The sequence below is a fragment of the Lontra canadensis genome, unplaced genomic scaffold (assembly GCF_010015895.1).
Source record: "Lontra canadensis isolate GAN:19392208 unplaced genomic scaffold, GSC_riverotter_1.0 scaffold46, whole genome shotgun sequence".
NCBI lineage: Eukaryota > Metazoa > Chordata > Mammalia > Carnivora > Mustelidae > Lontra > Lontra canadensis.
The window spans coordinates 9,522,464-9,549,523 of NW_022631040.1; the positions used below are offsets into that span (position 1 = coordinate 9,522,464).

A 27,060-nucleotide genomic window follows, 5' to 3' on the forward strand; every position below is an offset into this window, starting at 1 on the left:
AAAAAGAAAGAAAGAAAGAAAGAAAAGAAAAAGGAAAAAGAAATCAATTTGCTATTTATTTTTGAAAAATACAGATTTTTTTTTTTTCCAGCCCGACCCCCTCCAAGAACGGCGGCCCACATTTAATTACGTCTTTTAATGACTTTTCCCTTATTTGCCATTGCTATTTCACGTTAAGGGCGGGGGCGGGGTGGGGTTTCTTTGGGGGGTTTTCAATTCTGGTATCTTCAAAAAGATTTGCCTTATGTGTTAATTGCATGCTGTTAAGCACATCTGGGACTGCGTGCTGACCAACTCGGACCAACTTTTAATTAACACATTGACCCGACGAAGAAGCAGCCGCCCAGCCTCCCCCTCGAAATATGTATATTAGCCGCGCGGAAGCCGCGCGGCCCGCGCCGCCAGGTGCGTGCGAGGAATTGCCTGCGTCGAGGGGCGGGAGGGGGTGCAAATTGCAACCGCTCGCTCTCTTCCAGCGAACATTTTCTCGCCTTCCCTCTAGGAAAACAAAGAAAAAGAAGTGAGTGACCGGCTCCAGAAGCAGGCTTCTTATATCCTTTAATGTGACTTGACCCTGGGCGGGGAACTTAGGAGGATGGAAGGGAAGACCCCGGAATCATTTCTAATCAGCCTAACCTGGGCTATTGGGTCTGAGCTGAGATGGAGCCTGAGCTCTTTAAATGATCCGAGTTCTCTGTGAATGAAGAGAAGCGGTGGCCAAGAAGCCTGGTGGCAGGAGAGACCCGGCCAACGGCTGCCTTTTGTGGTTCTGGCCTTCCTGCTTCCAACCTCCTCCCCTGCGCCTCGGGCTCCCGGAAGCAAAACCGCAAACTCTCGCAGGCCTGTGTCTGGGGACCGGGAATAGGGGTCCCCCCTGCCTGGAGCGCACTGTAGTCAGGAGGCAGAAGGGAATCGATGGCTAGTGTTAGGGCTCTAGGCCCAGTGGCCGAGTCTAGAGTGTTCCGGGGTCATCTTCTAGCCAGGCCAGTCACATCCCGGCTGGAGGGAGGAGGAAACCCGGAGCGCTCCCAGACGATGCCACCTGCAGATACATGCAATTTCACCCTAAGTAATTTCATTCAGAATGGATGGCGTCTCACTGGAGTGGTGCCTTCAAAGTGAGTGCCTCGCCGGCTTCCCCTTGGAGCACAAATGCGGGTTAATCCCCAGATACGTACTCATTTTCTCTTTCCGCATCTAATCTCCACGGACTCGCTCTTCCAAGTGCTTAGCTGCAGCATACATCCCTATAAAAAAAATGTCAAAGCGGTATTCCTTCTCCCAGCCATAAAAAAAGTTGGAGCGAATGGCTCCCAAGTTACCGTTTAACGTCCCCTCCAGGTAACAGTTGAAGTTTCTTGTTTGACATTTTTCATTCCCCAATACAGAACTTTTCAATAAATATGTAGTACCAGCGCGAGCAGAAGTATATGTCGCAATAAATTCATGGCTGTAGGCTCTATATCGATGCTTTGCAAAATTTAATGTGACGAGATTGCTCCCCAAATTCCTTCCACTTCTTTTCTTTTTTTCCCCCTTATTCTTAGTCTCCTTTTTGTGTCCTTCCCTTGAATCTACTTTGCCCATCAATTTATCAGGGAATCTGCAAAAACTTAAAACTGACAAAATAGAGAAGATAAAGACAGGAGAACAAAGTTCTGTTACTCAGTAATTCCTGAGTTCCTCCAGATCTCTTTATATTCAGATAAGGATTAAAGGTATAAACAGCACACATCTTCAGTCAGGGAAAAAAAAAAAAAAATATATATATATATATATATATATATATATAATCAGTTGGTAATTTACAACTGGTAAATTACAATGTCTCTTTGCAGAGAAAAGGCCTCTGAAAAGTTAGCACAAGCATTACCCAAATGGCTTTATTTTTGAGTTTTAGTGGACCACAGCTACTTATTTCAGCTCACAAATTGGTCTGCAAAATTGCAGCACACACCTGACATCCAGGGAAAAAACAAGAGTTAGTTACCCCAGCTGGTTCTTTTGATTTACTCTGCCTGGTAAGATGTACACTGGTGTGTTTTGATAAGAGAAAAAAAAAGGGAGTCAGCAGTTTGATTTGGAAACTCTTTTATTGCTGAATATGGTTGCAGGTTTAAACTAAAGAATGTGTTTCTGCTGGGGACATTTGCATGACACATCCATATGCATTAGCAGCTGCACGGTGTTATATCATCAGTTCCTGTGAGCATTTATCTTTTTTTCCCCTTCTGTCTTTCTCAAAGGAAGCTGGTAAGTGGCTTATAGGAGAGCCATATAGACTTTAAAGATATATGAGTCTTCCGGAGTCCTTCGGGCCCTCAGCATCTAATTGGCCTACACCAACTTGTTTCTTTTGAGGACTTTGGAGTATCTGAAGTAACTTGCTCCCTGGTTACATTTTTTAACCTATAAGATGGATCAACTGGGTATGAAATATAATAAAAATTATCCAAAGAAAGGGGCCTTGGCCATTCAACTCTGTATTCACGAAAATGGTGTTGTCATTAACATTCCTCTGCTAATTTGCTTTGTGACTTAACAGAGAAACTTTTCATCAGGTACATTTGCCATAAATGCATTAGTTTTCATGTCTTGATACTTGATAGAGGTAATATTTTTGAATATCAGGATAGCTAAGACCTTTCCACACTACCGTGTACTGATGGCGTCAGAGACCACAAGAGCAGATCTAGAAAAATGTGTGCTCCTTCAGACATTGTATGAGCTGTACAAAGGCCATTGTATGATACCTGCAGCAACGGTCAGCATCTAATCCTACCTGAACTTTGTTTCATATGTCTGATTCTCTCTGAATTCCAGTGATCTGTAAACAATAGGAACCACCATGTCAAACTGAAATCAGAATTTTGTATTTGGTCTGCTTCTGTCCAGTAGCACAGCCGATTTATTAAAAAAAGAAAATTGTACCTTTAAATTGTAGTCGTTGAGTCAGGGTGACTAGGAAGCATATAAACCCAAACCAAGATACTAACCGAAGCACATTTTTAAAAATCACTTCATATCAGCTCACACTCAGTGTTCTGTGGAATTGTTTGAGAATAGCCATGCTCAAACTTTTAAAGTATTAGTGTATTACAGGTATATTACAAAGTGAAACAAAAAATCTTATACACACACACACAAAGTAAAAAGGATAATAATCCTTAGGAATTCGTATGGCCAATAAAGATACCCTACTGGAGGTATTGTGGCTTTTTCTCCCTTTGTTGTAGCTTTTTTGGTCATCAGAGAAGATATTTAGAGGAAAAAAGAAATGACAATAATTAATAAAATGGTGTCACATGTTTTTTTTCCTAAAATACTTGGAACTAATATGCACTACTGTACAAGTGGGTATGCACAATGACACATAAATATGCATGAGCCTAAATAATAATCTATTTTTATGTCTTGTTTCCAGATGTTTGCAAATAACACTAGTGCATTGGCTTGACCTAACCAAATGGTAGCTAAGATCTCTGCCATTCAATTGAATACTAGATAAGGATCACAGAACAAATTTCTTCTGCCTTCCATTGCACAAAAGTTGTTGGGCTTTTTTTTTTTTTTTAACTATTCAACTTTAAAACAGTAATTTACTATCATGTGGATGAAAGTAAAAACAGTTGCTTGGTATTATATAATGGAAAATTAACCAGCTGCTTTATTTTGTTCAATTAATTATTTTAGTGATAACTAGAACAACCAATTATTAGAACTGGTGAGTTTAGCTGTTTAGAACATGGGCTGGAATTAATTCTGGTCAGGGGCTGCGTGTTACACTCCCAACTCTAACCAGCCCTGGACAGTTATGTCCCAGAGGTGACAAAAGGAACAAATGAGAATGCAGATACATTTGCCGGAACCAGAGAAAAATATTTATTTTTTAAAGTATACATCTTCTTTACAGCATTAAGTACAGAAGCTATGGGACATGTGTCTACAATCTGATAAATCTCCCTGGCAAGATTTATTAGAGAACAGGAACAGGGAGCAAAAAGACCTGGCAAAGGCTACAAGGAGAGCTTTGCTAGGATGAAGAACACTACCTCTCTGGTATTGGTGCGTCATTTAAAACCCTCAGAGAGCAGATGCTACCGCTTCAGTGTATATTCGCTTTAAGATAAAGAAAGAATTTGTTTGCTTTCAGATTGTATTTTGACATTAAACATTTCTGGATGCACTAATAGTGTCAATAGACTTTGGGATACGGGGGATCTGGAAGAATTACTTATTTGCCTATCCATTCAGCTCTGGGTTATGTTTTCAAAATCATTCTATTTCTTTCTCTAAGCCTTTCCTTGTCACAAGACACACTATCATAGGCTCTTTGAAACACGATGGCTAAGATAAACAGGAGGCCATGACAACAGATCACCTTGATTCAGCAGATCTAAATCAAAAAGCAGAGAGAAGTCTTGTTAAGTCAGTATTTAATTCTACAGCCATTTATTCATACTCATTTCCAAGAAGTATGAACTAGGTAATATGGACATTCAAAAGCCAATGATTGTAGTCTGGCATGTAAGGAGCTCAGATGTTGCCACTCTAACATGTGAAAACCTGAACAATCTTCCTACATCCACCAGAGAAGTGAGGTCACAGGGCAAAATTTCTACCCCCCAAATTGGAAAGACAGACAGATGAAAACAAGCCATCACAACCTATGGCAACAAAATCCCAAGTGTGTAAACCTCCTTGGGAACCAGTCCTGGGGTAGGAAAATAGCAACTGCAACTGAGAAATTGCCAGAGGCTCAGTGTGGACAGATCTGAGAGCTCAGAACTCCGACAGGAGCGCATTACAGATGGGACCCCATCCTTCTGTGACTTTTATTTCGAGGAACTCTACACCTCACTGTGAATATAAGGTAAAACTCCTCAGACTTCTGGCAGGCGGAGGGGAAAAGAAACTACTTTTTCTATGTCTTTCGGGGGTGCCTGGGTGGCTCAGTGGGTTAAAGCCTCTGCCTTTGGCTCAGGTGATGATCCCAGAGTCCTGGGATAGAGCACAACACATCGGGCTCTCCGCTTAGCAGGGAGCCTGCTTCCTCCTCTCTCTGCCTGCCTCTCTGCCTACTTGTGATCTCTCTCCATCACATAAATAAATAAAATCTTAAAAAAAAAAAAACTTTATATGTCTTTTGTTTTTTTGTTTTTTTGTTTTTTGTTTTTTCACAAAGCCTGATCTCAAGAGAAACTATTTTGCCAGAGCCTAACCTACTTGGGCTTAACAGAGCCTAACCTACCTGAGGAAAGGGAAATACCAAACTCCAGCCCCCTCTAGCCATTATGTCCCACCTAAGGGGATGACACTGAGATGCACTAGTGAAATGCACAGACACATTAAAACACTGTGATCTAATCATAACACTATAGAACGTGTCCAGCACCCTGACACCTTACCATCACATTACTAAATTACTAAATTACATTACTAAAGACCTATTGACTACAGTTTCCTTTGCCCAGTATATCGTGTCCATCTCCCAACAAAAATTATAAGGCATACTGAAAAGCAGTAAACACAGTTTAAAGAGACTAAACAAGCATTAGAACCAGTCAGATATGGCAGGAATTTTGGAATTAGTAGACCAGGAATTTAAAAAATATATATGATTAGTATGATAAGGGCTTTAATGGTAAAAGTAGATAGCATGCAAGAGCAAAGGGATAATGTAAGCAGAGATATAGAAGTTCTAAGAAAGAATCAAAAAGAAATACTAGAAAAAGACTAAGAGAAATGAAAAATGCTTTTGATGGTCTCACTAGGAAACTGGACACAGCTGAGGAAAGAATATCTGAGTTGAGAATGTGACAATAAAAATCTTTGAAAACTGAGAGCATGAGAAAAAAGAAAAAAAAAAGAATAAAACATCCAGGAACTGTGGGACAACTACAAGTTGTAATACTTACAATTGGAATACCGTAAAAGGAAAGAATGAAAGTAACAGAAGCAATATTTGAAATAGTAATGACTGAGAATTTCTCACAATTGATATCAGACATCAAACCACAGATCTAGAAAGCTCAGGGAACACCAAGTAGGATAAACGTCAAAAAGAGACTACACTAGATAGATCATATTCAAACTTTAGAAAAATCAAAGAAATAGTGAAATATTTAATGCATTGAGAGAAAAAACTACCAACCTAGAATTCTGTACCCTTTGAAATTATTCTTCCAAAATGAGGGTGTAATAAAGACTTTCTTAGACAAACAAAATTGAAGGAAGTTGTTGCCAGTACACTTGCAAGAAATATTAAGTTCTTTAGAGAAAAGAAAAATGATATAAGTCAGGAACTTGGATCTACATAAAGGAAGGAAGAGCTTTAAAGGAGGAATAGTGAGTATAAAATAAAAACATTTATTTTTATTGTTCTTAATTGATCTAAGAGATAACAACTTATTCAAAATAATAAAAGCAGTAATATATTTGATGATTATAGTTTATATATAAATGAAAATGAATAAAAAAATGATCTAAAGAACAAGAGGGAGGAAATAGGATTATTTTGTTATTGTAATGTACTTGCACTAACCATGCTACAGTGTTATTTGAAAGTGGACTTGGATTAGTTGAAAATATGTATTCCAAACTCTAAGGGAGCCACTTAAAAATAAAACAGTAAAACAATATGCATAATTGATGTGCTATGAAATGAGAGGAAATGGAATAACATAAAATGCTCAATTAAAATAACAAAAACAAACAATTATAGAAGACAAAAATAGGGACAAAGAATAAGGGCAACAAATAGAAAACAGTAACATATATGGTAGATAGTAATTTAACTGTATCAATAATCACTTTAAACACCCATGCTTTAAATATACCAAATAAAAGACAAAGGTTGTCAGATCAAAAAACAAGGTTTAAGTATGTTATCTACAAGTAACACACTTTAAATATTAAGTCACACATAAATTGAAAGTAAAGGGATGGAAGAAAATATACCATGCTAACACTAATTAAAAGAAAATGGGAGTGGCCATATTAATTTCAGATAAAGCAGAACAAGGAAACTTGTCAGGGATAAAGAACAACATTACATAATGATAAAGGGCACAATATTCTTTTTTTAAAGATTTATTTATTTAAAAGAGAGATTAACTTCTTAAATTCATATGGAACATTCACCAAGATAGGCCCCATTCTGCATCATAAAACACAACTTGACAAATTTAAAAGAATAGAAATAATGTATGTCTATTCAGATCACAATAGGATTAAATAAGAAATCAATAACAAAAATATAGCTGGAAAATTCCAAAATACTTGGAGATTAAAAACACTCTTCTCAATAACTCATAACTCAAAGAAGAAAGCTCAAGACAAATTAAAAGATATTTTGAGCTAAATAAAAATGAAAGTACAGTTCATCAAAATTTGTGAGATTTGGCAAGAGCATCATTTAGAGGGAAATTTATAGCATTGAATGAATGTAATAGAAAAGAAGAAAGATCTAAAATTAATCAAGCTTCCACCTTAGGAAACTAGGGGAAAAAAAGAACAAAATAAATCTAAAATAAGCAGAGGAAAAGAAATAATAGAAATTAGAGCAGAAGTAAATAAAATTGAAAACAGGAGATCAATGGAGAAAAATCGACAAAATTGAAAGCTGTTTCTTTGAGAAGACCAATAAAATGAGAAGCCTTTAGCCAAGCTAATGGGAAAAAGAGAGGGAAAATTATTGATATGATAAATGAAAGAGAGAACATAACTACATATCTCATGGATACTAAAAGAATAATAAAGGAATATTATGAACAACTTTAAGGCCACAAAGTTGACAATTAGATGAAAGGGATTTTGATATTAGGGTGATGCTGACCTCAGAGAATGAGTTAGGAAGTATTTCTTTTGCTTCTATTTTTGGAAGAGATTATAGATAACTGGTATAATTTCTCTCAGAAACAATTGATGGAATTTACCAGGGAATTCATCTGGGCCTGTAGCTTTTTGCTTTGGAAGTTTACTAATTAGTGATTAAATTTGTTTAGTAACTATAAGCTAATTCAGCTTATTTCTTCTTGTGTGAGTTTTGACAGATTATATCTTTAAAAAAATTTTCCATTTCATTTCTCCATTTCATCTAATCCAACGAAGTATAAAAAGATTTATATACCACAATAAAAGAGGATTTATTTCAAATATATAAGGCTGGCCGAACATTTGAAAAAACAGTTGATGTAATTTATCACATCAACAGGCTAAAGAAGAAAAGTCTCATGATGTACCAATTGATGCAGAAAAAAATATTTGACAAAATCTAACACCAGTTTATGATAAAAATTCTCAGCATACTAGGAATAGTAGAGAACTTCTCCAACCTAATAAAGAATATCTACCAAAAAAGCCCCTGTAACTAATATGCTTAGCGGTGAGAAACTAAAGGCTTTCCTGTTAAGATCAAGAACAAGGCAAGAATGTCCCTTCTCACCGCTGCTTTTCAACATCATACTGGAAGTCCTAGCTAATACAATAAGAGAACAAAAGGTCATGAAAGTCATCTGCTTGGGAAGAAGAAATAAAACTGTCTGTTCATAGATGACATGATTGTTTATATGCAGAAAATCTGGAAGAAAATCAACAACAAAAACCCTCCTAGAACTAATAAGCGAATGTAGCCAAATTGCAGTCTACAAGGTTAATATGTAAAAGTCAATTGCTTTCCTATATACCAGCAATAAACAAAAGGAATTTTGAATTAAAAATACACTACCACTTACATTAGTGCCAAAAAAAGAGAAATGCTTAAGTTTAAATCTAACAAAACATGTGCAACAACAATGTGAAGAAAACTACAAAACTCTGGGAAAACAGAAATCAAAGACAAATTAAATAAATGGAGAGATATTCCATGTTCATGGTTAGAAAGACTCAACATTGTGAGGATGTAGTCCTTCCCAACTTGATGTATAGATTCAAGGCAATTCCAATCGAAAGCTGAGTAAGTTATTTTGAGGTTATCAACAAACTGATTCTAAAGTTTATAGGAAAGTGGCCAAGACTCAAAATAGCCAATGCAATACTGAAGGAGAACAATGTTGGAACATTGACACTACTTGATTTCAAGACCTACTTTTAAAGTTACAGTATTCAAGACACTGTGGTATTGATGAAAAAATGGACAACTAGATCAATAGAACAGATTAGAGACCCCAGAAATAGACACATATAAGTATAGTTAACCGATCTTTCACAAAAGAATAAAAGCAATATAATGGAGAAGATAGTCTTTTCAACCAATGGTGCTAAAACAACTAGACATCCATATGCAAAAATGAATCTAAACATAAACTTTACACTGTTAACAAAAATTAACTCAAGTTGTATCAAAGACCTAAATACAGAACACAAAACTAAAAACTCCCATTAGCTAATATAGGAGAAATCTAAATGATCTTGGGTATGGTGCTGACTTTTTACATACAACACCAAAGGCAGTATCTATGAAAGAAGCAATTGATAAGTTCGGACCTCATTAAAATTTTAAAACATCTACTCTGTGAAAGACAGTCTCAAGAGAATGAGAAGACAAACCACAGATTTTACAAAGGACTGTTACCAAAATATACAAAGAACACTTGAAACACAGTAATAGTAAGAGTAACAACCCAATTAAAAAATGGATAAAAGATGTGAACAGACAATTCACAAAGGAGAAATACAGATGGCAAGCAAACTCATGAAAAGATGTTTAATATCGTATATCATCAGAGAATGGCAAATTGAACTATAATGAAATAACACTACACAATTACTAGAATGACCAAAATCCAAACACTGACAACAACAAATATTGGTGAGAACGTAGAACAAAAAAACCACTCATTCAATGCTGGTAAGAAGGCAAAATGGTACAGCCACTTTGGAAGAGAATCTGACAATTTCTTACAAAACTAAACATATTCTTACTTTACAATCAGCAGTTGCATTCTTTGGTATTTATGAACGGAAAACTATGTCCACAGTAATACCTTGTACTTAGATGTTTATAACAGCTTTATTCTTAATTTCTAAAATTTGGAGTCAACCAATAAGTCATTCAGTAAGTTAATGGAGAAATAAACTGAGGTACATTCAGACAATGGAATATTATTCAAGGTTAAAAGAAATGATCAAGTTAGGAAAAGGCATGGATGAAATGTAAATGCATATTACTAGGTAAAAGAAGCCATTTTGAAAAGGCTATGTATTGCATAATTCCAACTATGTGACATTCTGGAACAGGCAAAACCATGGGGGCACTAAAAAGGTCAGTGGTTGTCAAAGGTTAGGGGAGAGGGAGGGATGAACAGGTGGAGAGCATAGGATTTTTAGCACAGGGCAAGTATTCTGGATGATACTACAATCAAAGATATATGTCATTATCCATTTGTCAAAATTATAGAACGTTCAACACCAAGATGAACCCTAATGTAAACTATAGGCTTTGGGTGATAACAATGTGTCATTTCTATCAAAAGCACCACTCTGGGGCACAATCTGATAGTGGGGAAGGCTGCACGTGTATGAGGGCGGGGGGTGTATGGTAACTCTATACTTTCTGCTCAATGTTGCTGTGAAGCTAAAATGCTCTATAAAATAAAATTTAGTAATTAATAATAGGAAGTCAATCAATTGTTATGATTTTAATAAGTTGTTACTAGTATACCCTCACTCTTAGACTCTCGGTCTTGCTGTTTTGCAAAATCTTTTTATAAATATTTTTGTTTCTATCCACTAATAAGGAGGGACTAGCCTTGAGAATAGCCTGCATGAGTATAAGAAATCACCTGCAGGAAATGTTTCCAAGACAGACAACGAACAACGAACAGATATCGGAGTACCTTCAGCGTTATATTAAGTGGAATACAATATGCTATACAACTGGGAAACACAAATTATCTTAGTCGGGAGAAAGGATAACATTAATTTTTCTCCATCATCGCAGTCCCTACTGCAGCCACCTGCTCCATTATTTACTGAGTGCTTGCTCTGTCAGACACTGGGCTAGCACTTTGTATGTACTTTTCCAGTTAATTCTCACCCAACTCTACGAGGTAGGCTCCATTACCCCTGGTTTACTGATGAGATATTGAGAGGAGCTCTACTCTTGGACACCTGCCAGTCTTGCATTAGGAATTATTGGGTTCAATTAAGTTTCATTTTTAAACAGATTCTTATGTATGCCTGTGCACAGGAGAATAATATCTATTGTTTTCTAAAAATGTATCTGAAACACACTAGGTAAGGGAAAGCCTTTATATAAGGCAGCCATCTGAGCTGTTTATCTGGTCTGTCCACTCTATTTATGATAAATCTAAGTTTTACTGCCAGGGGGACCATCTCGCCCAGACACCTGCTAGATATGCAAGCATATCTAGCAAGAATGTTTAGCTAGACAGTGGGCAAGGACAGCTTGAAGGTGGGAGTGAAATTCTCTCAAACAATTTAGAAATAAAGCATATAAGGTTAGTGACTGACAGAATGATATTGACAACGTGATCCAGCCCTGGGAGTCCTATCAAGGACTTGCCTATAAATATGCCGAGTTAAAAAAAATCTAAAATAAAAAATAAACAAATAAATAAATAAATATGCCAAGTTAGGGAGCACCCAAGACTCCGAATGAGGTGGCACAAATATATTCTCAAAGACAAGAACGGAATGTGATTTTTAATTTAGTATGAACAAGCCTGACCTTTTTTTTTTTTTTTGGTTTATTTTCTGGAGATACACCCTCTGAACAAAATGGGGAAATCAGGTATGAGAAGACAAATGTCCAGAAATTGGACAGCTATGACCAAGACTTGGATCCCAGAACACTTATATCATTACCCACCACAAATTCATGTTTCTATACCCACCATTTATTAAGCGCTTATTATATGTCAGGCAATTATACATACATTTCCCAAATAGTCTTTTTTTAAGAAGTCTTTAAAACAAGTTATTATTTCCACCTTGCTGGGGGAAGACTTGTGTAGGTCAGACAGTATATGGCAGAGCCAGGATTCAAACACTAGTCTGTTTCATTCTAAACACATACTTCAAAGCACCGTCTTATTGTATATGCCAGTCATTCATTAGTTATAATGATGTGAGTCTAACCCTTGGAAGTGGACAGTTTTGACACAGCATCAAAATCGAGTTTCTGAATCTAAGAAACATATTCTGGGCTCCGTGAGTTCTCCATGAGCTATAATGACTATCTCAAGAGATCTCTTGGCTGGCCACTGGTTGACCTTTTCCAGGGATGCCTTTATCTTCCTGTGTGCCATCATTCAAACTGAAGCAGGAACATTGTAAATGTTATAAAAGAATGATTTGAGAATGCTTGAATTTACATTCAAGTGGATGGGGAGTGAATTAGTATCAGCAAAAAGATACTGTAAGCAATTACAAATGGCATAAAGTGAGGATGTTAACTTCTGTGTTTGTTTTCTAATTATTAAACAGACTCTGAAACTCTTATCCAGGGATGGTTTTAGGAAGTGCCTTTATATTCTTCTTCCTTTGTCCTTTTTTTTGTGGGTGCAGCTGTCATGGATTGAAATCATTTCCTTGCACGAGGGCTTTTAGGAATAATTGCAAAGAATGCCCAGGCTCTCAAATTTTAGTGCGAGTTCTCCGAAGTTCACACTTCAAGGAAGGCCTTTATCACTTGTGCTGCTCAACTATGCTGCTTTCCAGGATCTGTTCAAAATCAGCATTTAAGAGGCTGGCTTTCCTTCCGTGGCCCTGCAAAGTAACTGCCACCAGCATTCACGCCGGCAAGCGACTTTGGTCTGCGAAGTATTGTAATTCTGCCATCTGTCTCTCCTACCTGTGTTCTGCTGAGTGGGGACAGGGGCTGGACACTGGGAAGGCAGAGTTTATAATCTCCTGGGAAGAATGGTCTCCAGATTGGGATTTAAAAAAAAAAAAAGACCTTCTCCTCTCTCCTTTCATCTCGAGGAAACAGATTTTTCCTTCTATCTGATATAAACAGTAATCATCCTGTTAGGCTACAAGCATCGGGAAGCTGAACTATTTCAGATTTAATGGAATATAAATTATACACATGTGTGTCTCTTTATATTTATAAGAGCGTAATTGTATTCCCTCTAAGACTTTAGTTGTCTGGGCAGCTCAGCGGGTTAATTTGGCCAAAGAAGCAGTTGTGGGGCTGGTATGATCAGTCCTTCTCATTGGGTTCCTTGGTCACAGAAGGTGTCCTATGCTTTGTTTCAGTTTCTGAAACGAAGTTTGGAAATTCAGATAAAACCCATTGAGCACCCCTGCTCAGAGCCAGGGTTTTTTTTCCTGTAACACCAGTACGTATTGTGGGGTCACATCCAGGGTGGGGGGACTGTAAATGTTTCTTCAGTGAATTCAAGTTATATGAGTAAATGCAGATATAAGAAATCACGGGTCTCACTGCTGGACTTAAAAAAAAAAAAAGAAAAAGAAGAGAAAAGGATGTGTTGTGACTTTTAAACAGACTATTGACTTTTGCAGGGGTGCACGGCTCGCACAGTGATTAGGAGTCTGAACCATAATTGTTCTTGTCATCCACACACGGGGCTATAGTCGATATCTTTTTATCATATACATTTTTAATCATGTATTAATAAACAAGAAGTTTGTATCTTATCGATGATTGGATTATATTATTGACTAACTCCACCATTCTACACATGGCTTCTGAAAACATCAACAAGGTCAAAACGTAAAGATCAGATAAAGTGCTTCAAAGACATAAAAATTAGACTTTTCTCTAACTCTTTGTGTGATGCTCGTGTGGAAGGATTCTAAGGAGAGTAGAGGAGTTTTGAAATTACTTACTAATTGAATAAATGATTTGGTCCAGACTAAAGAGAATAATACAAATAAAAGGGAAACTCAAATCATATTATCATCTGAGAATACTGAAAGGGTTTTTGCTTTTCAAACATTCTGGGTGAGATGGATTTGCCACAGCAGAATTTGATCTGGGCTGCTTTAAGAATTCTCACTGAAGTTAGAAGGAAGTAAGGCCCCTGGCAAGCAGAAAATGTTTACTTCACCACTTGCCAAAAGGATTAGGATCTTCTCCTTCCAAGGCTGAGCTCTTCATATGATGATTCTTCCTCTCCCCGGACATCTTGCGGCTCTGTAATACCATCCTTCCCAACTACAGAGTTCACTCCCGGTGCAGGTTGCACAGACACTGGGAGACTCAGACAAACTGTGGGTAGAAAAATCTCAACATGATTCAGTTCAGTTTGAACTGAAATCTCATATACAGCATATATGTTATACATTCTTCTCTATTCTTCACTTTTCATTAAAACCTCAAGGGTAGGGGTGCCTGGGTGGCTCAGTGGGTTAAAGCCTCTGCCTTTGGCTCAGGTCATGATCCCAGAGTCCTGGGATCGAGCCCTGCATTGGGCTCTTGGCTCAGCGGGGATCCTGCTTCTCGCCCCCTTTTTCTGCTTCTCTCTTTGCCTACTTGTGACCTCTGTTTGTCAAATAAATAAATAAAATCTTAAAAAAAAACACCAAAACTTGAGGGCGAACTTCACAATGGTTCTTCTATCATCTTAAAACACTGAGAAACTAGAGACACATTTCCTGGGCCCCTCCTCAAATACCTCGACCCACCTACCCTGGACACATGTGGCCTATGAACTTTGTCTTCTCTCTTCTAATCACATTCCCACTCCTTCCACTTGATCTTTCTTTTTCTAAAAATTCTCTTTAATTCCCCGCCACCCCTGAAACTTGTATCTTCGCCTTTCCTTTTGAAGTCTGGTTGATTGTGCCCATGGCTCTTTCTTGGTTCCCATAATGTGCTCAGGTAATATAAGATGTTTACATTGGGAGGAAGTGAAGTGATTGGTATGTGGGACCTCTCTGTGCTGCTTTGCAACTTCTTTTGAGTCTGTAATTATTTCTCCCATCCAAGTACTAACCAGGCCCAACCACGCTTAGCTTCCGAGATCAGACGAGATCGGGCATGTTCAGGGTGGTATGGCTGTGGATGAGCCTGTAATTATTTCTAAATAAAAAAGATTAAAAAAAATAAATCAGACCTACATGTGGTAAAAGCCAATCTCACCTACAGCTCATATTTGCATGTGAATACAAATATTTCTGTAGTCTCTGGGCATAATCCTATAACACATAATTATATTTTTGATGGGGAGGGGTTTCAGGGAGAGAGATTGTCTTTTTTTATTATAGGTGTTATCTCCTATTTTGCAGTTTTAACTACTTTCAGAGAGGAGATTTGGGGGCAGGATGGTAGAGTATGAGGGACAGGAGGACAAACAGACGTTAAGCAAAAGAATCAGAAAATTATTACCTTTGGGCTAAACTGGAAGGAGATAATCAAAAGCACAAATACCTTGAATGTTCACATAAAGTCCTGTCTTTTCACAGTGAAATGTATTAAAATAGAATACTCCTTTGGAGCTCTTCATTTGCATCCATTAAATATGATAATAATACCTTATGTATATAGTGATTTATACTTCTCAAAATTCACATTTTTATCTCTTTGGTCTTCATAAAAAATTCTGTGACACAGGCAAAGAGTGACTATTATTCCCATTTAAATATGACTGCAGATCAGAGACGATCAGCATACTTTCTTAGGAGAAGCTGATACTCGAACCTGTATTTTCCAATTCCTAGTCAGATGCTCTTCCTACTTCACTATATATTATATACTTCCTACTTCTCTCTCTCTCTCTCTCTCTCTCTCTATATATATATATATATATATATATATATATACACACTTCACTATATATTAGAATAACCAGTCTGGACTTTCCATTTTTATCTACTTATAGAGCAAGAACCACAGAAGTTGTTTATTTCCCTTGGGAAAAAATAATTACTTTACATAGTAACAATATCCTGAAAAAAAAAATCACATGCTGTGAATGTTTCTTAATGAACATTTTTCCTTTATCTGTCCCTTTGTGACTTTCTAAGTATGAAACTCTCTGGAGTCTTCCTCTAAGCGCTTCCTCTTTCTGGTAACACTTTTTTTGACTCTCTTCCCTTCTCCCCTGGTAGTCTCCTTTACCTTGGTTTAATGTATAGGTAAGATTTTTTTTTTTTTTAACTCATTTGAGAGAGAGAGCATGGGGGCAAGGAGTGGAGGCACAGAGGAAGAGGGAGAAGCAGACTTCCTGCCAAGCTCTAATGTGGGCTTGATCCCAGGACCCCAAGATCATGATCTGAGCTGAGGGCAGATGTTTAACCAACTAGGCCACCCAGATGCCCCTACCTTGGTTTAACGTAGGAATCAACTCTATCCTCAAGTCTGTAGCTTGTCTTTAAATTCTCTTAATAGTGTCTTTAGCAGAACAAGTTGATAAAACTCAATTTATCAATTTGTGTGTATGCTTTTGGTGTCATGAATAAGAACTTTTGCCCAACCCCAGGGCACCAAGATTTTGTCCTAGAAGTTTCATAATTTTGTAGTTAGATCTGTAATGTGTTTTGAATTCGTTTCTGTACAAACTACGAAGTTTCAGTTGTGGCTCATTGGTTTGTCAATGCATGTCCTGTTGTTCTAATGCCATGTGTTGAAAGGAGTATGTTTTCTCCACTGCAGTGGCTTTGCATCTTTGTCCAAATCAACGGGCCCTATTTGTGTGGGTCTGTTTCTGGGTTCCTGATCTTTTCCATTAATCTCTATCACTCTCTCAATACCCCAGTTGGCTTGATTTCTGTAGCTATATTGTAATTCTAATCATCAGGAGGTATGATTCTTCCAACTTTATTCTTATTTTTCAGAATTCCTTTTGCTAGTCTTCATTCTTATAATTCTTTCTTTCCATATAATTTTAGAAGAAAGTTTCCCTATTTAGAAAGAATCCTACTGGTATTTTGGTAAGAATGACATTAAACCCACAGATCAATTTGGGGGGAATTAATTTTTTTCCTATGTTGAGTCTTCAAACCCATGAACACAAGATGTCTTTTCCTTTATTTAGTTTTTTTTCCTATTACCAGCTTCTTGTCCTTTTTATTTTAGCAACCCTTTCTATGTTTTTAGGTTTATACCTCAGTATTTCTTTTTTTTTTTTAAGCTATTTTGAATGGTATCATTTTCAGTTTTAATTTCCAATTATTCATTGTTTGTACACAGAAATATGACTGATTTTGCACACTAACTTCATAACCTGCAACTTTACTGGTCTCAGTTATTGGTTCTAGATTTTTTATAGATTATTTGGCCTTTTTTTTTTTGCATAGACAATATATTGTCTGCAAATAGTTATATTTCTTCCTTTGCAATTTGTGCATTTTTTTTTTTTTGCTTTATTCCACAAGGACAGATAAACCAATCAATTTTGAATGTTCATTTTTTTTTGTCCAACATAACATATACTTCCTGATCTCATAGGTCTTGAAGTTGTTTCTTACAGATTTCATCATATGAGATTTTACTTTTTCTCCTTCAATAATCGTTTTCTTTTTCTTTCTTTCTTTTTTTTTTTTTTTCAACCAGTGAGTCACCAGAGGAAACTAGTTAAAATTCCAAAATTCTTTATTAACTTTGGACAATTTAAATGCCCCTACTTCCTATAAGTATTGAAGCCATGCTAAAATCCTTTCCAAAAAACACATATGATCCTGACAAGTCAAAAAAGTTCTAAAATCCTATTTTTTTGGCAGTTTTCTAACAAAGAGTTTATCCTCTAGGAAGACTGAGATATTATAGATTTCTTATTTCAATTTCATTAAAGATGAGACAGCTGCTAAGTCACAGAATACAGCGAGATAGGTTAAATTAACTGAGTCACCTTGCAAAGGAAGCAGATTATGGGGAGACCACCAACAGGAGCTGACCGACATCCTACGTGGTTGATGTTAGGGAGTACAGAAAAAGCTGATGAGCCAGTCCCATAGTTAGGCAACTAGGATGGACTTAGATGCTAACCTCCAAACTATCAAAAAGCCAAAAGCACTCATTCTGTGTGACTGGAGTCAAGGTGGTTTACTGAGACAGAAAATGGGTTAGAGCAGTATATAAGCAGGAATATAATCAGTCTTCAGAACTCCAGTGAATTGAGTAACTCCAGTGACAATACTGGATTCCAAGGTGTTGGGCAAAGCTCTTGCTTACAAGTCAAAACGGATCCTCAAATAGTGAAGTAGGACTTAGTGTTGAGTTGGGGGACCAGCCTCTCTCGTGGAAAGAGGAGGCACAAATAGGCTATGAGTCTCACAGATTTTGACACCACAAACCACGAATGAAAAGTTTCAGTCATCTTCGCTTTTTCCTCAGATTGGGCAGAAAAGTCATTTTCTTCCTATTTCAAAATCAATTTTTAAATTGGTGGTGTTTAGAAGCACCTGGGTGACTCAGTCTGTTAGGTGTCTGCCTTTAGCTCAGGTCATGATCTCGGGGTCCTGGGATGGAGCCCTGAATCAGGCTCTCCATTCAGTGGGGAGTCTGCCTCTCCCTCCCACTCTCCCTCTGTGGGTGCACACTCTCTCTCTCTTTCTCAAATAAATAAATAAAATATTTCATATAAATAAATAAATAGGATGACTTTATATTTGAAGTAAGTTTTATTAGTTTCAAACATGTAGACTTATGTAACTAGCTCTCATCAAATGGAGCAAAAATTTTAGGATTAAGTAGCTTCTGTATCATAGTTTCCAGACAAGGGGTTTCTTCCATTATTAGCATTTCTACAAATACCTTCTTTCTTGAGAAAGAAAATTTAATTTATCACCCAGTAAGTTTATTTAATTTAATTTAATCACCCAGTAGGTATTTTGAAACACACAGAGTGCTAATCTGTGGTAAAAGATCTTGTATTTCATCTACCTGATTCCATTATTAGCTGCAGCCAAAGCATCATTTTGTACAGATTCTTGGACAGAAGAACTTTCAGATCATGAAAAAAACAATTCATTTCCTTTCTCTATCACATCATATTGGGTCATGACGCAGTCATAATTGTGTTCTCATTTTACACAGAGGGGTAGACCTGCCAGGATATACAGGAATGCAATAACACAGGCTGCACAGATAACCCATTCTAGTGGTTCCATAATTCTGCTCAGGTCTCCTTGTGCCATGCATCACTCATCTAGTGGTAGGGCATTAAAATACCTGATCACTAGCCACAGATTAGTTCTCTGTATCTTTTTCCAAAATACCTACTGGGTGATTAAACATTTTCCTTCCTCAAGAAAAAAGTATTTATAGAAAAGCCAAAAATATATCAAAATCCCTTTCTGAATTCAAGTCACCCACATCACTGGTTTGGCTCTTACAGCCTCCTAAAGGTCACCTGTGTGGTTATTTGCATTCATTGTGCCATCAACACATATAAATTAAGCCACCTGCAAGAAAAGGAACTTTAAATTTAGGCAATGGGCATAGACTGGGCCCCAAGGATCCATTTCCACTAAATGAGACTATAAAAACTAAACATGACCTAAGCATACTTCTGCCCTCCAAAATAAGGCTCAAGATGACAGTAAAGCCAAGAAAATGTACTACTTAGAAGAAAGCAAAGGACAGGACAAATACCTACTCATCCCATCATTTCTTGGTACCACAAAGCACCGATAAAATACGGGTTTGGAAAAAACCACTGGTGGGATGCCTTCGCTCTTCTACCATTCCTCAAATGGCATCGCTCTCAGAGACGCACACACGCGTGCACACACATTTTCACAGGAAAATATCATCTCTAAGATGTACTGGCAGTAAGCACAGCCCAAAAGACACAAAATAAGAGTGTCCAAAGGGTCATTACTTAGATGTACTACAGCATGCATGGCCCTTCCGTGTAGCTTCTCGGTGTGTAAATGTATACAGTGGAGACTCTCCACTGCTTCACTCTAGTAAATTCTTATGAAATAGTCTGTGGTGATCCCACTGGGTCAGCAGGGACTGCACAGGGTTTGAATTAGCTGAAAACCCAGCTTGAGAGCAGTAGGGAGAAATAAAGCAGCCTACAGAGCTGCTACCGTGTCATTTACTGCCTTTATTCTTTTGAGGAATCGGATGGGCTCTTTGTCATAATTGCTTTCTCTTAGAATTTTTGAACAGCTTTGTGGCTTCCATTATATTAATTAACCACAAAAAGGAAAGTCCCCTGGATATTTTTCTATCATGGAACACTTAGATCAACTTGCTTAGTTCAAGACCAAACTAAAATTCTGTAAACCAAAACTTCCTAAAGGAAGGTTGTGGGGAAAAGATTGTAATACTTACCTGTGTTGAGAAAATATTGTTTTAAACAAAGTTCAAGAGGTTGCTTTACTTGGAGGCTTTGCAGTGCCGGTAACAGGCTAAGGTGCTTTAAGAATGTCCTAGAAGGAGACAAGGAGTCAGTATTTCCCGAAGTGCCTTGACCATACAATCTTTCTCTGTAGAGCAACTCGCTTGACAAGTATTTCCCAGAGCACAAGCGAATAAAACCTTGTTTGGAATGGTTGCAACAGAAACATCCTTAAAGCAGGGAGACCTTGTTGTTCCTTCTCGGAGCCGGCCCCAGGCAATTGGTGGCAGGAGGCACTGAATGTGACTTTGTTCCCTTTTGTTTTCCACACAGTGAAAAGAGCTTGTATATCTGCCGCTCTGTTTGGCTTGCTGTTGCGGAGCATAGTAAATCACCCTGACCCAACCCACACACCCGTCAGGGTACACAGTTTTGGGGATTCAAAAGACCAGCTAGTCCTTGGTTGATTGCAAAAAAGAAATTGCAATGGGCATAGGTCCCAATATAAAGTTTTGCTGTGAATAAGTCTTGAAAATGTGTACTATACTATTTTTGTTGTTGTTGTTTTTTTTTTTTTTTTTTTGCTTATTGTGAGTGGGTTCATGTAAGAGGCTTTACTCTATATGTATATATCGGTGTGAGTAAACTCTTGGTAATAATTTTATCTGAGATACACTGATTATATTCTATACTGAAGAAATTCTTTAATTTCACAGACCAATATAAAAATCTCACTATGTATGGAATGAATGTGAATTGTGAATATCTATATTTATTCATGCGGAAATAAATATACATATATACTTATACATTCCAAATATTCTGAGATTAAAAACAATTCTTCACAGATCTGTACCCCTGGGGCTAATAATAGATTATATGTTAATAAAAAAAATTAAAAAAAAAACAAAAAACAAAACAAAAAAACCCACAATTCTTTCTCTACTTCCTCCCCACAGTTAAAACAGTTAAAATGGTCATTTTGTCTCAGTAATTCAGCCAAGCCTGCAAATTCAAAATATGACTTGTTTCAGGTTTGTTTTTGTTTTAGTAAATTCAGTTGCTTGGCATTTTGTAGGTAATTTTAGAGATCTAAAATTTTACTTTTCAGGGTGCCTGGGTGGCAGCCTGAACATTCGAGTTACCTCTCCCATCATCTACCAAATGAGATACAAACAGTGCTCACAAGCCTTAAACATCTGCTTTTGGCTCAGGTCACGATCCCAGAGTCCTGGGATCAAGTCCCACATTGGCCTCCTTGCTTTGTGGGGAGCCTGCTTCTCCCTCTCCTGCCTGCTGCTGCTTCTGCTTGTGCTCTTGCTTGCTCTCCCTTTCTCTCTCACTCTCTTTCTCTGTCAAATAAATAAAAATCTAAATAAAATAAAATTTTACTTTTCAACCCATTAGTGGTTTTTTTTGTTTTTTTGTTTTTTTTTTTTTAAGTTTTTTTAGAAAGAGAGAGAGTGAGTATGTGAGCAGGGGGAAGGGCAGGGGGAGGGGAGAGAGACTCTGCACGGAGCATGAAGCCCAATGCAGGGCTTGATCTCATGACCCTGAGATCAGGACCTGAGCTGAAATCAAGATTCAGATACTTAACCCACTGAGCCACCCAGGTGCCCATCCACCCAGTCAGTCTTCTATGACACAGACACAGCCTGTGTCAACATTCTTTGCACGTACCTCATGAATACAGATGGTAGTGACTCTCTGTGTTGTAGGCGGAACCAAAGGAAGTGGTGTAAGAGGTCATTCTGTCAGCAGTTGGTACAGTTAAGTAAAAGGTTCGACTAGCTTTGTTCCTACTCAATTAATGAGTTGTTTTGTGTCTTCTAGCTTCAGCCTTAGTCTCTGTGCTTTGAGGAAGTACAAATGAATGTTTAAGAACACCCCAAAAGGACAAATCTGACTAATACAAATTAACTGTGCTCACAAGATGCTGAATTGTAGGAGACATTTCTGGGGGAAGGAGGCCACCATCTCCCTTTTTATATCCCTTCCATTTCCTTCCCCTCACAAAAAGTACCTTTTAATTAGACTTTAGGGGAAAAAAATTGAGGACAGGACTTAATGGGAAGATGGAAGGAGGCACGTTTCAGTCATTCACAAAGGGACAAAGCCTACCAAATGGAAAACAAATGAATGCAAATAACAAACCGGAAGTTGGGCTCGAGTAAATCCCAGAAAATGACTATAGTTGGGTAATTCAAAGATGAGAAGCCTTCAAATATGGATTGACACTTTTGTATCTCATTTGGTAGATGATGGGAGAGGTAACTTGAAGTATCAGGATATAAGTACATACTCTATAGCTGTATTTATCTATAGGTAGATATACACGTTATAGCTGGATATATTAAGCTATACTGCATACATGTATTTGTGCAGGTAACCAAGGGTAAATGAGGTCATAAGGGTGGGTCCTAATTCTGTAGGATTAGTGTCCTTACAAAAAGAGGAAGATACATCAGATCTGTCTGTCTCTCTCACTCTGTGTCTGTCTGTCTCTATCTCCATGTGCACAGAGAGTGGAGGCCATGTAAAGACATAATGGTGAGAAGGTGGCCATCTACATGCCAGGAAACAAGGTCTCACCAGACACTAACACTGGAAATACCCTCATCTTGAACTTCTGGCCTCCAGAACTATAGGAAAAACACATTTCTGTGAAGCAACTCAGTTTATGGTATTCCCCAGTGGCAACCTGAACAGACTAATATGACAACCATGACTATCTTATCCTTTTCCCTCCCTTTCTATATCACTCCCTATGGGATCTGACCCCTCTCAGATAAGCCCTGTGAGTTTTTAATACAGGAGGCAGAAAGATTAGTAACTGAAGTCTCCACTAAGAGCAGCAGAGCTTCCTTAATGCTTTCCACTGAAGAGACTGCCCATGGGCATTAGCGATGCCACCATAAGAGCCAAGCGGCCATCTGAGCAATGGAGACATTTAGCATCCTCAGGGGTCAAGAAGAACATATCTTTTTGAAGCTCTTGAAACAGTACTTTTGCTACAGAAAGTACTTAAACATGAGCACTCAGCTAAAGGACATTACAAGCTAGATGGAACTTTTCTTAGGGTGCGTACATAAACTATACTATGGCCTTTTCTCCAGGTAAGTTTCTTTGAGGGAAATACAACAAGTTTGCGGTAATTCTATAGATAGCCTCGATATATAACTGCTTCTAAAATGCAAGGTGGAAGCAAAAACCAATAGACCTGTTCCAATCCATGACTAACACTATTCCTTATCTCCCTGGACAAAGACTTGGCTGGCTAATGACGACGGGGCAGCCTCTGGTCACATGTCACTCATGAGCCTATCCTGTGAAGTGAAGCTACTTGGGCCCCACATTATTGAATGTAATCTGCCCTCTCTTGGCATTGACTATTTTTGTCCCAACCTTCAATAGTCTCACTAGTATGTCGTGAAGGACATCTGGGGCACAGAATCAACTTTAGCACCCTATTGGTGGAATAGACACATCACAAAACTGAATGCCCTTAAATTTATTGAGCAGAGTTTCAGAATATAAGTAAGGATGGGGGAGGGGAATCAGCTACAACACACTAGCAGCTATAAACACTATAAATACTGCGTATAAACCATGGGACAGACAAAAGTTAATACCCCTGGAAAGTCCAACAAAACTTGACCTTATAGTAATGGCAACCTTCCTTTAAAGAAAAAAAAAAATTCCAGACACCTTTATGTCAGTATTTGCAAAAAGCAAATGCTTGATTTTATTTGAGGCTGGTCTCCTATAAAAGTAGCTTCTAATATCACTGGTTCCCCAAGTACTGTCTCATCACTGCACACATACCTGCGAACACAAACCCACATCCAGCCTCCTCCACAGTTTGCTTCTCAAAGTCCCGGATATTTAAATAGCCATCCTTATCTTGAGACCTTCATAGTAAACACTTGCAAATTTCCACAACTATAACCCATATGCAAATACGCTTTTGACTCAGAGGAGGTCAAAATTCAGTAAAGTCAAAATTCAGCAAAGCAACATAAGACATCAAGTGGGCCCCATCCCCGGGACCAGAGGAAACAGGAAACAGAGGATCCTGTAGACTTTTGTTAAAATACAGATTCCAAGTTCCATGAACCCACATTTAGCAAGCTCTCCAGTTGAATATTATGCACATGGAAGCTCAAAAGCACTATTTAAAATGTGAACAGACATTCCCTCCGACACATCAGGAAACAGGGAAGTGGCTTAATGCTTAGTGAACTACATTCAGTAAATGCTCACTGAACTGAATTCCTGACCTCTCGGGTCCCTTTGCGTCTATCTCTGAAACTGATCATCTTTGAGAATCAGTCAACTTTTTTCTCCACTCTGACACCCTCATGCCAGAACACAACTTCCAGCTTCTCAGAACAGGCTGGCCAGCACACCTGTTATAACTCCATCACTGTAGGAATCACGAGTCTGAAAAATGTAAAGAAAATGCTGCTTTCTTAGCCCCTTTCCTTATCCTCCTGCATTCTTCTTTCCAGTTCTAACTGGCACCAGAACAGTCATACCATCTTCCTTCTGTCTCCTAGCCAGAACCACATAGAGAGAAGGAACGGTCCTAATGGCATCCTGTTATTCAGCTATCCAGTGTTTTCCCCCTTGGATGTTTACCCTTTGGCCCATATCTTTCTGACAAGGAAAGTGCAGCCCACAAAGTCAAAGCCTGGCTCCACCTGGCCTGGTCCCACCTGAGTTTACCCTCAGGTACGAGACCGAGCCCGGCGAGGAGCAGCCGTTTCCCCACCTGACCTGCATCTCTCTCCTCTGCTCAAGGCTTGCTCTGGCCCCCAGGAGCTTGCCACTCCCAGGGTTAACTCTAAGCCAGTGAGGGAGGGGAGTCCACGGGAACACACCCCAACCGCTCCCCTCTCCTGCTGCTCACGTGGGGCCTCAAGGCTTCTCAGTGGCTTCCACTGAGTCTGAACATCAGTTGTCCACAGAGGCAACCTGCCGTTTAATTGACCCTCTCTTGACATGTCTGCCTTCTCTCACTCACACGTGTTTCCTGGGATCACCTTCCAAATAAACCGCCTTTGCCCGAGACCCCGTCTCGGGGTCTGCTTGGGGTGCCCCGAACTAAGACAAGTACCGTGCTCATCAATCAGATAACATCCCTGCTTATCAAAGGGGCCATCAGCTGGTTCCTAAAGGAATTTTGCTTTGTGTAATATTTTTAACAAAATTTACATGATTTTGTAAATCCTACTACATAAATCTAGATTTCTGGCTTCGTTTAAGACATTGCTGTATTTATTCCCACGGGACATCCTCCAGACCTACAAAAACAACAAGTCTAGTTTTCTCTGGTTTAGGATCTCTTCTTCTTTCTCCTTGTTATCAGAGAAAGCATTTAGAGGAGCATTGAGAAGAAGCCACGAAAATCAGGCTGAATCTTAGAATGAGCCACCTTGACAAGCTTTGACAATAAGTTTGTGGGTAGGGAGCGGGGAACTCAGTTAACCTCTCTGTTCTCTGGTACTTTAATTTGGCCAAAAGTGATAATCATCATATTTAGTGACCTCGCGGGTGCCCTGAGCGTTAATGAGACAATGTGAGAAAATTATCAAATAAAAGCTATGGTAACGCTAGTCCTAGTTCTACTTATTTTGGGCTTCTCCTTTATCTTCAAGGAAAGATTTGTTAAATGGAAAGACCTAGTACTACAGAGGATGGAGAAAAATAAAACAAAAACAAACAATTATCAAAAACAACTTTAGCAAAGGAAATAGCAGTTTCACACAGTTACAGAGGGGACCCTGCTATACCCACTTCTGAATACCATCTCTTGATCATTCCCATCATGCTGTTTTGGGAACATGAACATAGCCTAATTTTGGAAATGCATATCCATTCCAATTTCCCCTTTCCTCAGTGACTATGGTTAATGAAATAGACCCAAAATATCCCTAGCTATTTACGTATAGTAGGTGTTAAAAAGTATGCTAGAAGGAAGGAAGGAAAGAATTTTCACTTGTTTTACTTTTATAATATTAAAGCAAGGGTAAAGAGGTCAGGAACAATGGAAGAGAATTAGGAACGCGCCCTTAACTACTATGACGCTCAAAATCATTTCTCTCCACTCATCAGCCAAGTGGTATATTAACTTCACTGTGCCCAACACAGGGAACGTCAGAGACATATAAAATAGGACACCTTCTTTGAAACAGTTTAAAATCTAGTTGGAGAATCACAGCAAACAAATATACATATAGAAACATGAAATCGTTACAAATGTTGAGCTACAAACTACCCATTATGGCTGTACACACAACGACATTCAGAGAAGGGAGAGGTCACTAAAGAATGATACAGTTAGAGAAGCCTCCTGAGGGCGATGGTCCCAGAATTGGGCTTTCTGGTGAACTGGCTTATCCCCATCCATTCCTCACATTAACCCTATGAGGTTAATCTCTTCTCGTAGATGAGGACACACTCAGGCAGATTAAGTCACTTACCAAGATCACACAGCCGAGGTCTATGTAACTACAGAGGTCTCTCCTCCACATGGCACTATCTCTTCTGTAACGCCTGTGTTGGTGGAGGAACCGGATAGAAGCCAAAGCCGGCCTCTTCCGGTCTGGCCCCTGCTCCGGGTGATCTCCTCTTCCGGTCTGGCCCCTGCTCCGGGTGATCTCCTCTTCCGGTCTGGCCCCTGCTACAGGTGTGTCTCCTCGTCCATCATTCCCTCACATGCTTCTGCTTCCGCTGCACCTTGTGGTTTAAGTAGGGTTCCAGCAGGAAACACATGGTGCAGTTAAGAGACTGGACCTCAAAGTATCTTAATGAGGAATTATTTTCAGAAAAGTGG

The 27,060-nt window shown here is 38.5% G+C and overlaps 1 long non-coding RNA gene across 1 annotated transcript; it reads right to left on the reverse strand.

Annotated features, from left to right (window-relative positions):
- Positions 1–368: 368 nt before the first annotated feature.
- LOC116876643 lies at positions 369–26,753 on the reverse strand. Its single transcript, XR_004384434.1, has 5 exons — positions 26,708–26,753; positions 20,216–20,313; positions 2,783–2,856; positions 1,179–1,247; positions 369–498 (listed from the first exon to the last, which is right to left on the reverse strand). It is a non-coding gene; the product is annotated as an uncharacterized LOC116876643 (long non-coding RNA).
- Between the last annotated feature and the right edge of the window lie 307 nt (positions 26,754–27,060).